Source organism: Armigeres subalbatus, chromosome 3 (assembly GCF_024139115.2).
Source record: "Armigeres subalbatus isolate Guangzhou_Male chromosome 3, GZ_Asu_2, whole genome shotgun sequence".
Classification (NCBI taxonomy): domain Eukaryota; kingdom Metazoa; phylum Arthropoda; class Insecta; order Diptera; family Culicidae; genus Armigeres; species Armigeres subalbatus.
Window position 1 is genome coordinate 189,349,472 of NC_085141.1, and position 17,035 is coordinate 189,366,506.

The window sequence follows — 17,035 nt, forward strand, 5'->3', positions numbered from 1 at the left end:
TGGTATCGTGCCAGCTCGTTGCCGGCTTTCCAGGTGGCCTTACCACGCCCTATGTCCTCGGAAGATGGGAAGGGTCGACTTCGCGCCTGCTTCCCTCTGCACGACTGGTATCAAGAATGAAGATGCCGCGTGCACCCCAAATTGACCTTTCTGCGATAGGGCCTATTCGCCAGCACACAGAGGGACTTGCCGACAATTGGGAGGGTTCGTGCAGCATTGTGCCTTATGTCCCTCCAATCCGCAGCGTCGGCAGAGATTGCTTCTGTCAGGGCCTTTGCAGTCCCATTGCTTGTGCCCCGGTTCCTGGCACTTGAAGCAAACTTCGGGTTGCTCGTATATGCCCACAGGGCATACCGACCATCCCACCTTGACGCTCCCTAACTTGACTACCTTGGAGGCGTCCGCTGCAGATAGCCGAACCAATGCTACCTGCGTCCCTGCCGGACCTTTCCGTAGCCGAACGGCTGCGGTGGGCGTCTCCACTTCACACTGTCGCCGCAGTGCCGTGACGAGCTCTTCGACTTCGGTGATCTCGTCCAGGTCTTTAACCCTTAGATTCACCTCCGTCGTGAGTGCCCTCACCTTGACCGTCTCGCCTAGGACTTCATCCGCCAACTTCTTGTAGGCGGCGCCCTTTTGCGAGACGCCCCGCTTCAGCTCGAGGATCATCTAGCCCATGCGGGTACGTCTTATTCGACGTACGTCGGCGCCGAGTTCACCGAGCTTGACGTCTTCGGTTTCCTCTTGTTCGTGACCCGTGTTCGGGATAGCAACGCTCCGCGTTTTGGAGCGGCCTCCAGGGAGCTCATCCCCTGGAGACTGTCTCCCCCGTTTTTGTGTCTGCTCCGTTGGAGCTGTCATCCCCGACGCACCCGAGCTGCCGATTATTGCCTCTGGCCTCCTAGGCGGAGACCTGAACAACCCACCTCTTGCGAAGGGGTTGTCACCTACACTACTACCACTAATTGAAGAATTGACTTGGTTTTCCATTTTGGTCCCACGAGTTGCTCGGGAAAAGAGGTCCACCACGCCAGAGCCCAGCATGACGCGGTAAGGGACAATTACTGTGGAGGGTGCCCAGGTACCCCACAGGCTCCGTTAAAGGCCTAGCTTATTATTTCACCCCCCTGGCCATGCATCCCCTCGGCACGGGTCGCTTGACGCCTTGGGATTAGGGGTTAGGGCCGATGGTCCCGGTCTAACTCGCAGTGGCCATGGGGAGGGGTCGTCAAGCCCTTGGACAAAGTCCCTGCTGCCCCGCTTTGAGGTGATGTCTGTTTGTGTGTACAAAAAATGTGAGACACACTTATTATACTTAGCCTTAACCGATATGCTTGAAACAGGTTACATTCGACGCGGAATCCTTCCTAATTTTTCGCTATTGAAAATTGGCCCATTGCGTTCCGGAGTAAAATAGTATTTTGAAAGAAAATTTGAAATCGATTTTTTTTTTCAAAAGCTGTTGCAATGCATTCAAATGAACGAAAATAAATGTGAATTGAAGAAAATGACTGAATCTATCTCCCTAAAGTGCAATTTTGACCTCTCTTATGTGATTTTTTGTTACTGTTCTATGTTTTCTTGTTTTATAATACACGAGAAAGGCACCATCACCGCTAGGTGGATTATTCTAAGTTTTTGTTAAACATCTTGGCTGTGCATATGCACAGCACGTGTTACGAAATGGTATGAAATTTGCGAAAAAAAAATCACGTGTCTTAGAGGGACTCGAACCCTCAACCTCCTACTAGTAGGAACAAAAAAATAAAGTGTGTAGGCAATTCTCGTCCTGTCTAAGCTATCTGATTCAATTATCAAGTTCTCCAGCAGATTAAATTCCTGCATCGGGGGGTATTGGAGCTCTCCTGCATGAATATCGTATGCAGCAAAGGAAATATACAGCTCGTGTGCCGTCGGTTGAATTATTGGTGCAGTGATGCTGATGAGTAAATACGGCGATTACCACCTTTCTTCGGTGTCACTTTTGGTGATCCTTTGGTTTCGGGAGTAACTAGTGAAATGGGAGTGTTTTCTTGAGGACGAATGCGTCCTGATAAGGAACTTTTTTCGTTGCCTTTAAACGTCCGGAAGGTTGACTACGGCGATGTTAAGTCAATCCTTTCCTTGATCCTGTTGATCCCAGAATTAGGTCAGTTCCTATCTTTCCGCCTAGTCGCGCCTGAACCATTGATCAAAATTTTAACGAATTGAAACCAACCAGCATCATTCCTTCATAAAAATAGAGGATAGACTAATTTGATCGAATATGTTATATCCTCATTTAGTTGGTATTTACCGTAAACGATTATTACTAACTGTTGCAAATAAAAAACAGAATCAAACAATTTATTGATTCCGATCACCATTTCGCTCACTTGAGTTTATATATTATCGCAGAAATAATAATGATTGTAATTTTAGATTGTTTTATTTGTATTACACATCGTACAATATAAGAACAAGATTATTAATTGTTAGCCATACATTCTATAGATTTTGTATAGTTTGTACAATAGAACTTATGGTTTTTTTTTCGGGAACCCATGAAAAGAAACAGAAAAATTTCACCGGTTCGATGAATTGTTCATTTCTATTCGGGTTTGGCTATATTGAACACTCCTCGAAAAAAAAATCGAAGTTCTTCCTATTTCAAGTTTTAACATAATTTTTACTACAATTAGTACCATTTCGAAGACGAACTTTTAATAGAAGGCTTGGGGACCCCCGGTTTGTATATAACATACCAATCCGCTCGACTTGACGAATAGAGGCAATATCTTTCCATCCGTGTGCAGGTGAGTAATACAAGTCTAGAAAATAAAATAGCCAATCATTTATAAAGTAATATATTTCTTCGTAGCAAGTTGATAACGAACGCGAACAAAATCAAGAAGATTATTATTTAGTCGATCATGATCGGCCATTTCGCTCAACAGTTATAATTAAAATGGGATATCAAATTCCAAAATAAAAATGTCCCCTATTATAAGAAAGTATTAGGACCACAGTCAACAGAGTTAGTTTCGAATTTATGAAAAAAAATAGACGGTGCGGCGTAAGAGACATAGTGACATCCCCTGTACTAGTAAGCCGTTTTATGACAGTAAAAAGCGAATCAAGCATATACTTGAAAGAATATGTTCATATGCAATAGCTCTGGCCACTACTTGCCTCGTGCTCCAGTAAACCTTCGAAGGATATAACATGCGTGCAATGCCCTAGTGACAAAAAAATCCATAAAATAAACTAATTAGCAAACACGGTGAGTAAGTGTAGGTGAACGCATATCGACCGACGACGAGGTGGTGGTCGGTAAGGAAATTGACCGCAGACAAGTACCTTGCAAGGGAACGCTGAGACCTTGTCGCTTTGTTACAACGCCTATAAGCTTCCCACCGATGTTGTTGACTGCTGACTTCCTAGACAGAAGACATGGTGTTTTATAACCGTTGTAACTTTCCACTTCTAATCTTATTATACGATTTCTATTTTTTCGCAACACATTTTCTAACACATTGCATATTTCTCTATCGAGCACGAATGGGTGTTACTGTGCTTTTTTCCGCCCTCTATTCACTCTTGGGATGATACTTGCTGAACATGTTTAATATTCTTCACCAATTGAATTATTCTTAATGCAATCACTTTTTCACGCCTTTTTCACAACAAAATAGCCTTTCTTTGCCAGACAAATATTTGCTTGGCACTTAGCGAACTTCTTTTCGCCACTTCAGATTGAAGGACACACAATAAATGCTTTGAAAGTTTTCAGCAAAAGTAAACCCAATGGTTGCAGGAAACACATCCTCCAGAGAAGGAATCTTGAATTCAAATTATCAAATCGCACGCTCTTTTCGCCAACGTTTGTAGCCTTTAACACTCCGGATAAGAAAATGCATAATCGCCTATAATTCAACTTAAAATTTTCGCCCACAAAAAAGTGATGAGTTGTAATAACTTTCTTTTTTACAAGAAACTACTCAGAAGAACCGCACAACTAAACGGGGAATTACCGTTCCCAGTTTCATCTCGACTAATACTGCTGCGCCCTGAACGTAGACTACACGGTTGTAACCAGAAAATCATCGTCGTCGTCGCCTTCGTGGCCATCGGGGAAGAGAAGACAGGCGCAGTACCGGTCCGGGCACGAACGCGACACGAGATAGACAGGGTGGTCCCCCGAATGTATGCATACGCACATTAACTGATGGCAGTTGGGCGCCACGAAGTAACGCCATACAGCTGCGGTTCCCGCGAATAATGGTGATTGCGTTTTGACGGCTTTGACAGCTGATTGGGGAAAAAGCATTGGGACGTTATTCGGACAGGCTTCACATTTTGGCTTTAATAATTGTGAGGAACGTCGTCGCGCCTTTTCGCAAAGCCAGACGAATAGATTGGAAAGTTTGTTTTTAGTGATTCTTTCTTGGAGCCAGCGACTCTTGGATAACCTAGAAAAAAGTAGAGAAAATTCACGTTGAGTGAAAAAAAAAATCAAAAATAGTTTTAAGTTCGGATTATGGTACTTAAGTAGTTTAGCAGAGAAAAAAAAAATTTCCATATCAGGAACCTTAAAAACCGGCAAGGAGTCAGTAAATAGCGGTCCAACGGAATGTGAATCTTTTTAAAAGAGCAGTGGTCCAAAAAGTGTAATTTTAAGTGTTTTATCTGTAGCAAAACGGGACAGATTGTCGAAGGCAAAACGGACGTTAATAACAACGTTAGTACAGACCAGATCGCAAAACTAACAGGTGACACAAGAATAGCGAATCCCGGAACAAAAAAAAAACAATCGACGGTTCCACAAAGTAAAGAGAGGGTGCAAGGACCAAACGTCACCTTAACAGGAATAAATGAAACATGGATCAGAAGAAGACTTGTGATATTAAAACGCTAACCCTTGGATCAAGCTATACCGAAACATCCAGTGAAGGTAAGGAAGTTTGTTCACAAATCCGCCTTTCCAGAAGGGGTGGGATTTTGAACCCTCACAGAAACATATCTTCCCTTACAAAATCTCCACATGCCAGTTTTGGTCCCAAGTAACAATTAGTAGCCACAAACAGACATCATTGTCGAACTAAGGTTTGATAAAAGTATTCGTAGCTGAATAATGCATAGTATTGAATAAGAAGTTGAGCAAACAATGCTGACATTAGTAACCATCTACTGTTCCACTTTCAACTATATATCTGAAAAATACGTTTTTAAAAGCTGCCGAATCATTTCTTTCTATTTCGAAACTAATATTGAACAATTAGCTTAATACAAAAAACTTAAACTTGCAAAGTTTCTCCTATTCATCATGATTCATATGTTTAAATAATTTGTGTTTGAAACGTTGAACAAACGCTTGAAAACTCTACTACAATCTAAGCACAACACAAGCTTATTTAGAAGTCTAATAATTGACGTTATCAGTAAACAACATCGCTTCTGTAGATAAATTCAATGAAATGTTATTAACATAATCTTGAAACGCTGAATAAACGTTTGACAATTTGCTTATTGCAATAACAACAAAAGCTTTGAATAAACGTTGTACAAACGTTTTTTTTTTTCATTCTTTAAATTGATTTATTTAAGCTGCTGTGCTGTTTATTCGTAACATTGTTACTTTCTGCACTTTTCAATTCACTGAATTCACACAATTAATTTATTCTAATACCTACTTACTTGGGGAATAATTGACAAATCCTGCAAAAATCTGCGTTTTCAACGAAGGCAGATAATCTCCACAATCGCCAGCAGCGTTGATGACAACAGAAAGCACCGTGAATATTACTTTTATTTTGGGAATTGTCACACTGATTATATTTACCATTACGTGCAGTTCATGTGTAATGGATTAATAAACGTGAACTGCATGTAGGTTTCTTATAAAACAAACTTTATCAACAAATATACAATAGCAAATTATCATACCAGAACTATAATAGTTTGCTTTCCGGTGTGACATTTTACACTAGCTATAACATCATGGAATTCCTGTTCAGCTTTTGTACGATTGTTGTTAACTTTGAAGGATAATGACCAACAATCCCATTACAGCTATTTAACCCGTATTATTCAACAACGTGAGATTTATATTTCTACAAGGATGTTAACGATCATTCAGTAATTTGCGTTTGATCATTTAGTAGTTTGTCAATAACACATTCCAGAAGCTGAATTTCAAAATATGTTGTATGGTGGACTTCTAGTGCGAAGGTTTTTCTACAACTTTGCCTATTGGTTCGTTATTAGAATTCAACTAATAACGGAGTTAGAGCACTAGTTGCAGTAACTCAAACTAAATGATTGGAATTTTGTTATCATTTAGTCTAAGTTACTGAAACTATAGCTACAACTCCGTTACTAGTGGAATTCAAACAACGAACCATTAGGCAGAGTTGTAGAAAATCCTTCGCACTAGAAGTCCACCATACAACATATTTTGAAATTCAGCTTCTGGAATGTGTTATTGACAAACTACTAAATGATCGAACGCAAATTACTGAATGATCGTTAACATCCTTGTTTCTAATTCAGCTTAGTACTATCCAAGGTGACAAATATAGCCGATAGTAGTCAAGAAGGCTGGGAATTCAAAGGTCGTGGCATCGATACTGGTAAACTGTTTCCAATTTGTTTTTTTTTATCTCAGCTCCAATGTTTAACAACGCCTGAATTAGCGTTGCAATGTAATGAAATAAAAGGATTTGAAAACACAAACTGAACCAATCGTAATCAATAAGCAATAATATAAACCTCACGTTGTTGAATAATACTGGTTAAATAGCTGTAATGGAATTGTTGATCTACGCTTCAAAGTTGACAGCAATCGTGCAAAAGCTTTACAGGAGTTCCATGATGTTATACAACTATGTTTACATAGTTGTTTACATAGTTGTATAACATCATGGAACTCTTGTAAAGCTTTTGTACGATTGCTGTCAACTTTGAAGCGTAATGACCAACAATTCCATTACAGCTATTCAACCAGTATTATTCAACAACGTGAGGTTTATATTTTTTATTCAGCTTGGTACTATCCAAGGTTTCAAATATAGCTGATGGTAAACAAGAGGGCTGGGGATTCAAAGGTCGTTGGATGGATACTGATATTCTGTTCATAATTTATTTTTCATCGTATCTCCAGTATGTTGAACAATGCCTTAATAAGTGTAGCAATGTTGTGAAATAAAAGTATTTAGAAACGCATAATTAAAAAAGCCTAATCAGTAAGTCGCTGACAAGTTGAATTAACATTATACCTGGTTTTTGAACAAAGTTAATGAATAAATATTGTTATCTACTGTTTATTTAAAGTTGAAGAGAGGTTTCTAGTTGTTGTTGAATAAATACTCCATTTTTGGGCGAACAATGCTGGAACAAATGTTATCATGTATGATAGTATAATTTTTAATCAACGCTGGCTGAATAAATCTGACCATACTGATGTTTATTCAACTGGCAATTGTTACTTGGGGTCCCATTTGCTTGATTAATTCGCGAGTTATGAAGAAATGTATGTATTATTTGTATGGGAGTCCCCCTTTCCAAAGGAGGGATTTCACGCCGATTGGTTTAGAATTTTCCGAGTCTATAAGGTTCAGACAGACAGGAGTTCATTTTTATGTATATAGATAGAAGATAGATGAATCACTCTAAGGTTAAACCAAACGATTGATTCGAAAAAGGCATCATCATCGCCACGTAGATTAAACAGGGCTTTTTTGTGTTCAGAAAAGGTTAGTACAGTCTGCAAAACATTGATTTTTATTTTTTAGCTTAAGATTTTTTTTTGGAATGTGTGCTACATCGTAAACTTTACTGACCGATCGGTTCGTGAGACACTCCGTTCCTAAGTTACAGGCCGATAATCTCGACATCAAGCCGCCTTTTTAGTTTCAATTGACTTTTCCCGTCAGAAATTGTATCTCGTTTTATTGTCTCAGTCGATTCTTTGGGTTATTTAAGGTCACATTTCCCAAAGAACCCATATTTTTTGAAGCCTCTAACTATTTTTTTTTTAAATATCTTTTTCTTTCCCTTGCACCAATAGTTCCGATAGTGTTGCAATAGTTATGAATCCCGTATAAAACCTATGGGATTCACAGTTATAGGAACACGAATAACAAAATACCGCAACTATTGGAACACTGCACCAATAAAATAGGGATAATGAGCTTTCGGAGGCACTCTCAAGGTAAGGGAAATGAAGTATGGCTTAAATATAATAGAGAAATTAATGTTGAAATATGCTTAGTTCCTCCACTATTAAGTCCTTTAACCTACCAGTTATACAGGAAGATGTCCGCTACTACGCATACCAAATACTTTTTAGATTGAGTTGTTCAATTTACAGAAAACAGAAATTCGACCTTAGTTGCCTTTCGTTATACTGATTTCAAAAAGTTAGCTCATAGTGCGCCGCTGTAAGTACGCTCAAAATAGATTATTCGTTTTTTTATTTTTCAACATAACCAAGAAATCATATGATAGAAAATTTATCGGAGATTACGGGAAAAATATCGTTTTTATTCTAGCTCCAATGGTGCGGCCTTTATGATGCCCGGCGATCTGAAGGTTGCCGTCGGATTGGCCACGTTGTACCTGGTGTAGCGACCGAAGGTGTTGCCAATGTAAGCCAAAAAGCAGCAGTAGCCGCAAAACTGCAGTCCAGCGGTAGTGAGCTCGAACATATTGTAACATATAGACGCTATTATGCCGAGAAAGGAGCAACCGCGGAATTGCAGGTCACCGATGTACTGGTGGAGCGTGTAAGTTACAGCCCTTCGAGAAATTGGCAAAGGGTTCGTTCAACGCAAGGCTGTAAAGCTGCGAGGATGGCTCTAAACAAGTTCATCAAAGAGAGCAAGCAAGCCAGCTTTGGCTGACTATACTGCCGGAACGCCAACTGGTTTAACCCGTTGGTCGCCAGCAGCGAGGGTAGAAGCAGCTGACAAAGAGGTAGCGAGGGTGACGTGACGGTAGAGGTACGTAAAGCACCTGAGACGGAAGAAATCCTTAACATGGCTGGTTGCTGTTGGTTTATTTTTTAAGAAATATCAATCCTAAAGGATATACATCCCTTCACCCGGAAATGCAGCTGGAATAATGAATTCGGACATTTTCATTATGGAAAGCCTGGTAAGCCACCAAAAACCCGTCAGCGTACAGACCAATCTGTCTAATACACAGATAGAAAAAGTTGTTGAAATTTACACGAAAGTCATGCACATAAAGGGAATGACAAAAAGAGCGTACCGTCGTCGGGGGTGACAATGGGTCAAATGGGGGTGAGAATGGGTCACTGTTTCAAGTACTTAGAATGCTTGTAGAATAGATTGAATGCATCTGAGGGCAAAAAGACTAAAATATAAGAGACCTTTTTGAACGATTTTGCTATCCGACCTCCAGTCTGCCGGTGAGAGCGATGACCCATTCTCACCCCCCAGATTCATTGTCACCCCCGATGGCGGTAAATTTAAACGATGTTATCACCTGAATGTATGCAATTTGTATTGCATTATGTCAGTTTTTATACGAATAAGTGTCATAATGCTATGTAAATTGCATACATTTAGGGCGAACTTTTTGGAAATGATTCACGTACGACCAGAATAGTGTAATTTTCCACGTCTTTATTATTTACGCGCTGATTATTTTTCATTATTTTTTTCTGTGTAGATATTGTAGGGAAGCTACTGGAGCAGGTAATCATGAACAGCCTGTCACCGTACGTGGAAACAACTTCCAGAAACGAGGTCTGACTACGACTCAGGTAAAGGTTTGGCTAGCGTCTCCATCATGACAGGAGTCCCGCAATCAATCCTAAGTCCACTGCTGAGATACGTGATGTACGATAGACAGCTGAGGTTGAAGCTCCCCACAAAAGACCGAGCTAGTGGGGATCGCGTAACGATACGGTGTAGGTAGAGAGAGGCACTATCGAGGATTATGGCGAATTGGTGTGCTCTAGCAAGTACAGGCTGCTGGCAAACGTGACGATATCTATACTGCAGTACGGAGGTCCAGTCTGAGCGTCAGAATTGAGCGCAAATTGCAACGCCCGAAAGTTGGAGAGTACTCATGGGCTGCTGTGCCTGAGATTCATCAGCGCATATCCCACCGTATCTCGAGAGGCAGAATGCATACTTGCGGCCATGATTCCTATTAAAAGGTGATCAAGGAAGACGAGTTGTGGCAAGTGGCAACGGTAGCCAAATAGTAGAGGGAGCGGACCCACTCCCTAGTCCCAAATGTTTCGGTTTTGATTAGCAGACCCCATTGAGAGCTAAACTTTGGCTTGATCAAATTCTTAGCAGGTCACGGGTGTTTCAGGTGGTACATGCACAGAGTTGGACATGCCCCATCTGCTCGCAATGTCCAGACGTGACAGAAACAACTGAGCATATTCTGCTCAAATGCTCTCGAAACGGAGATGAGTGCAATATTGGAGGCATGCTGAATGGACAATACCACCGACAACATCGTACAGCCGATATCCAACAACGAGCGGACGCACGGAGCAGCAACATGTTGCCATTGAGCATTAGAGTGGGGCGTCATGGTCATTTTTTCAAATCAATGGTTTTTCGAAGCCATTCTGGGTCCTGAACAACTGTGCAGAAATTGGGACCGATTGGTTGCTTCCTCGCTTTCCGCATCGCATTTGAAGTTTGTATGGAAATTAGTATGGGAGAACGTATATTTTTGCATTTCTACTACTACAGGTTTCAGTTCATCGTAAACCAAGTGGCACATTGCGTTAAAGTATAACCCAAAGGATGCCGAAAAACTTTGCTGAAGAAGGCACGTTGCTGGAACGTCTACGAAAAAAGTTATAACGCTTCGAAGATTGAATGTTCAAACCATATGCAGAAAATCGTTTATTCTGCCAGCACTGCCGAACTACGTAGACCAATAATTTAACTGAGTGTTATTTCAAAATAATTGATCTTACAGGGCTTTAGAGCTAATGGAATCATCTCACAAAGAAAAAAATCCGACAAGAAGAAAGATGGGTTTTGCCCTTCAATAAACATAGGGCGTCCAGTAGTGCTGGCAGAAACATTGATTTCTTGTATATGGTTTGAACAATCAATTTTCGAAACGTAATAACATTTTTTGTAAACCTTCCAGCTATGTACCTTCTTCGGCAAAGTCTTTCGGCATCTTCCAGACTATATGCTAACGTATTGAGTCACGCGATTGATGATAAATTGAAGCCCCCAATAGCAAAAATGTAAAAAAGTACGTTTTCCCATACTAATCTCCATGTAAATTTAAAACGCGATGCGGCATGCGAGGTCGCAACCAATCGAGCCCATATTTTGCACAGTTGATTGGGGTCCCAAAACGATTCAGAAAAACCTTGATCTCACTTGATCAGACGAAGTTTGCAATTCACCATACAACTGCGCCCCACTCTATTGAGCATAGCCAACCATGAGTGTCAGCATTTATCGCTGCGGAAAATAGATGTCGATAATGAATGGAAACGTGAGCGCTAGCTAACAACGTCGCAGCTGTCGTCAGCATGCGGCCGTTTATGGGCAACTCCCGTAAACGGGGAACCTTTTGTCAGAGTAAGATAGATCCGCCATCGGGAAGTGTTCGAGTCGTTGACCATCGCGATCGACGCGGGATCTTATTAGCTCAATGGCACTAAAAATCGGTTTAGAAGTAGGCTGGATCCACCGACGGAGGAGCTTCCGTCGCCGGGGGACTCCGCGTCGGAATATAATAGATCCACCGCCGGCTTTAAGTAAGCGCGTCATCTTTTTACCGGGTCCCGGGGTGTACCTGATCATCCAACTGTGTGGCTGCTGGTGCTGTTGATGCATCCACCTTTGAGGGTCTGCTTCTGGATATGAGAATGCAGTGATGGAACTTACTTCCTGTTCGTGAGGCTTTCTGTGCGTCCTCTCTGGAAATAAATAAAGGAATTTTCTAGCTTTAGCGACGTGCCCAAACTTATTCACTCGACGGGCGCCTGCGTCCGCAGGTGAAGAAGCTTAGGAGAAAGGGGGGCATAAGGTTCCAAACCTCGCCTTGCTTCCACATAAACTTTGTCAACAGGTCCTGGTTGATGTCCTCGGTGTGGTCACGAGGATCGCTTCCCCGACACTTTTTTTTTGTGACGACGGACCCTTGACTCCGCCCCCGATAAATGAAACCAAAATCAAACCGTTTTATTTTTTTCCAACCGAGCCGCCAACCTGTCAAATGGTTGTTCGAACAACTTCACACACGTTCAAACAAAGCAAAAACAGGAGCGTTTTCTTGGGGGCGGAGTCAATGTTCGTCAAACTGCTTGACTGGTGTGTACGCTGCATTACGAGTTGTTGGACAGGTAGTGCAGGGTTGTTCAAGGATTTGGTTTTTTGAATAATTAAGAGAATATATGGAACTTGAGCCTACTGAAGTTATTTTGTAGGTAATTTTGAGTATCTAAACAATTTTTGCAATACTAAAAAATACACAGTCCGTTTTTATTACTGCAGCTCAGCATAATAGAACAGACTTCCGTAAAAAAATAACGTTATTTGCTGATTTCCAATAAACTATTTGCTGTGTTTTTGCAATCAAAATTGGTACGTGTTTGCTGAAATCTAGGACATGATGTGACAATTCAATCGAGACTGCCTTGTTACTATTCAGTTGGTAGCTCTGACGAGGTGGTCGGCAGTGTAACCAAATTAATTTGGACAGAACCTTCCATACAATATGTTTTAAAGCTCGATGTTTATCTTCCTTCCTATCCATTATTTATGCAAGAGAAGCAAAAGGTACAAAAACAAAAGATTTCACTTAAACAAATATGACTGTCAGATAAAAAAATGAATATAATGACTAAAATCAACAGTTATAAATCTATGCAGACCTTGAGAATCTTTAGCTATTAAATATAAACTAATTTTATGCCAACAAACTCGAATGCATTTACGTTTATTGCTAAATATTAACTTTTAAAACCAGCAGCACGTCCAAACTAACAACAAACTGCCCTACGGAAAACGCGCCGAACCGGTATCCTACTGACAAAAAATCTACACAATTTTTAAGCCTTTGAATTATCTGGATCTGCAGGATCTAGACAATGTGAGAGAATTCTAGATTTCCATGATATACGGAATCAAACAAAGCTGAAGGTAAAAGCATAGGCCATGACAACGATCTCAATCAGAAGGATCTGAATCAGTTTCAGAATCTGAAATAAATGAGATATCAGAGAATGCCCCAAATCGAATCCCCTAACACGATTTTTTTTCGAAATACCGCGTATGCTTAGAAGCAAGCCGTTGAGCTGGCGGCTCAAAAAAAAACCCCATCGCGTTGCCACCCCGCACAAGAGCCAAAGAAACGTCATCGGAAAAATGCGTTAAACCCACAACGCGAAGCAACGGTAACTGTTACTCACGACAAGGAGCGATCGAATTCTGTGAATTCTCTTGGGTAATTCAAATGCGAAGTTTAAGGGGGAAATGGTAAATATGCGCCCCTAAGCTTTTTCTTCTTCTTCTTATTCTTCTTCTTCTATGGCTATACATTTCGACTGAAACTTGGCCTACTTTTCAACTTAGCATTCTCTCAGTTATAAATTGAAAGTTTTTCTATGCCCGCCATTGCAGGAGTATGTACATATCTTGTGTGGCAAGTACAATGGATAACACTATGCCCTGGAAGTCAAGAATGGTTCCCACCCGAAAATATCCTAGACCGGACCGAGAATCGAACTCACCATCTCCGAATTGGCAATCCTACGCATTTGCTCGCAAGGCTAACAGAAGACCTCATGCGCTCTAAGCATACCTCTCAATTTCGCTATTTTTCATTTAATGTATTTTCATATATTTTCGAAATATTTTTTAAGTGTTATTTTATGGTCCAAAATATTTCACGAATAATCAACTTGGAAACTTGTACAAAGTACTATTTCATTCTTAACGGGTACTACCAAACAGTGAAAATTAACGTACAATCCATTATTATCGATAATCATAAAAATCATCAAAAATCATCCTTTCATTTTACTTAAATGCTTGATCCTTATCATAGTAGATCAATATGCAACACAAAATATTTGCATAAATTAAGAATGGAAGGGTCCAGATAGCGCAGTACAAGTAGCTAATGTTTTTATGTCTTCCGTCCTCATTTACATTACGAATACATCTAGCTAGACGTAAGCCTGAGGTAAGCGGTCGCCGAAAATCATTTGTTGAACATTGTCTCATGAAGGAATGACGTTGCTGTCGAATACACATACAAACACCACAGCGCGGATAAACCTGATGGCCACTTGGCACCCTCCAGCCGCCTACGAGCTGATCCGACGCACCGCCAGCCAACCCAATTTCACTCTAACTCGGCCATGTGATCCCGCACCACACCAAACCGCTGTGCTGCTGTGTAGTGTGCGTGCCGTCGTGCCTCGTGCTCGTTGCGGTGGGGAAAGTCCTGCCTCTACCACGCATGTCCTGAAAATGTCTTATCGGTCGGCTTATCGGTGCCTCTTTCACGGAAACAGTTCCATAGTCCACGTAGCGTCTATACGAGAGCAATAATATTTAGAAAATTTTGTTTGTTTACTATTGAAAAGGAAGGTGAAATCGAATACTAACAGAGCAGTGACCATAGTAAAAAGATAAATCGTGTTTTAATTGTTTGATTGGAAAAGTGTGATGTGTTCATTTATAAATAAATAACAATTTAAGGTAAGCCTAGAATAGAAAATCTTAGTTTGGCTGCAAAAATACAACCCTTTTCATAATTTGTATTTCATTTTTTTTTATAATATTACCTTTAAGTAACACAGGAGCATTGAATCATTATTAATTTAGTGTGAAGTGGAGTATGTACAATTTATTTTTTTATTGGAGCGCACACGATACCGAGATAACAACAAAAGCCCATTTACAATTATCTTCCAAACTTAGACGTGTACTTTCATGATAGATTGGTATTACAGGCGAAATTATAGATTAAAGCTGATAGTTATGTTAGGATACGGCAGACATGAAGAATTGTTATTTAGAAGTGGATTTTTTATTGTTCTTTAAGACGAGTAAAGGCAACTTTGGAGGCGATATACATAAAAAGGGCATTCCTCCTACCGTCATCTAACCACTGTCAATTTTTACTCAGAGCAATTACCGTTACTTCTTCTTCTTCTTCTTATTGGCATTATATCCCCACACTGAGACAGAGTCGCCTCGCAGCTTAATGTTCATTAAGCACTTCCACAGTTATTAACTGCGAGGTTTCTAAGCCAAGTTACCATTTTTGCATTCGTATATCATGAGGCTAACGCGATGATATCTAATGCCCAGGGAAGTCGAGACAATTTCCAATCCGAAAATTGCCCAGACCGGCACCGGGAATCGAACCCAGCCACCCTCAGCATGGTCTTGCTTTGTAGCCGCGCGTCTTACCGCATGGCTAAGGAGGGCCCCATACCGTTACTACTCATCACAATTGCAGGTCAGCATTACATGAGTTTGCTACTTACCCCATTTCATTGGGGTAAGTGGAAAAACAACTCCCAATTTTCAAATCTATTTTCATAAAATTCAGAAGACCAAAAGGGTATGAAATAACTCACAGTTGGTACAAAATCGCCTGTTTTTGATCGCTCATTGCGATTAGATGATTTAAACTGGTTTTACAACAATTTGAACATGAACTATCTTTTTTTAAAACTAATTTTATTTGCTAATTATCTAATACATGAATTCATCTCTTGGACTAGGTGTTCCGTGTTTTCTTAACACTATCATCTTTTTTTGCTATGTTACATTTTTAGTTATTATTAATACATTTCAATTGCCTCTGGCAGTTAGGATTTTTCCTCTGGTTGAATTGAACCGTGTAGGAATTATGTTTACACATAAACTATCGATTTTTTCTTTTCCACTTCCTCCAGTGTACACCCAAACGGCTGTTGTTAGGTTTTCTAACAATTCTGTATAAGAATCTACCAAAACCTGTATAAGAACTGGGCATATGCGAAATTGTTAGATTCTTATACAAAAAATGTAAGCTATCAAACAAATATCATAAGAAAAGCTTATAAAATTGTTAGATTCTTATACAATACTTGTATAAGATTCTAGCAATTTCGTATATGCCCAGTTCTTATACGAGTGTTGGTAGATTCTTATACAGAATTGTTATAAAATCTAACAACCGCCGGTTGGGTGTACCTTATAGAAAATCATATCTGCCGTATCCTAACGGAAGTATCGGATCTCAAAGTCAAAGTAATATTAGCATTACCGTATCATTGTAAAATGCATTTAACTTCACGCATAAATAATATACTCCCGAGACAAGCCACGGGCTGAAAGTCTCGTTTATAAAAAAAAATATTAAAAAAGGGTTACACTCATTTGATTAATCAAAATGTTATTGAACAAATTGGGACCGAATCTTTCGATTTCTTCGATACATACTAAGAGCTATACGGGGGTCGCATTTTCCGTGGGTCACTTTTTATGCGGTTTTCTTTACCCGACTTTTTTACGCAGATTTTGGAGTTCACACGTTTTTTACTCAGTTTAAGTGTTTTTCGAGTTTTTTTTACGGAAGTTTTGTGTTACATGCAGTTTTTCACGCGGTACGTATCCCCCGCGTAAAAACCAACTCCAGTGTATAAGCAGTTCTATAAGAATATAGGAAAACGGCCTTTTTACCAAAAATGTTACATACCTAAGCAGATTCTCAAACAAATGGTTCAATTGAAATCCTATGATTCTCTATTATCACCTGGACACAGAGATGTCCTACACAGTTGACAAAATATCTGCTCTTGTATTTTTCACTATTTTTAACAATCAAATGAAATTTATTAAGTGAGAAGAGTATGGTCTCAATTTATAAAAACCCTGATAAGTCCACCTAGCGGTGTTGGTGTCTTTCCCGTGCAAAAAAAAGTGTTTTTTGGCGTGTATTACGCAGAAAAAATAGTATTTTGGCTATAGCTTCTGATCCCATAGTCCAATCTGGCCAATTTTCAATAGCAAACAATGGGACAGGATTCCGG

General features: G+C 40.1%; 2 protein-coding genes across 2 annotated transcripts in view; one reads left to right on the plus strand and one right to left on the minus strand.

Moving 5' to 3' along the window:
* The window catches only part of LOC134228012 (potassium voltage-gated channel protein eag), a 183,081-nt gene that overhangs the window by 151,684 nt on the left and 14,362 nt on the right, over window positions 1–17,035 (minus strand). The window lies entirely within an intron of this gene.
* Window positions 14,563–17,035, plus strand: part of LOC134228013 (uncharacterized) — a 74,406-nt gene continuing 71,933 nt past the window's right edge. The window contains exon 1 of the mRNA XM_062709771.1: window positions 14,563–14,708. The gene's annotated coding sequence lies outside the window, so the exon portion shown is untranslated. The remainder of the gene's footprint in view (window positions 14,709–17,035) is intronic.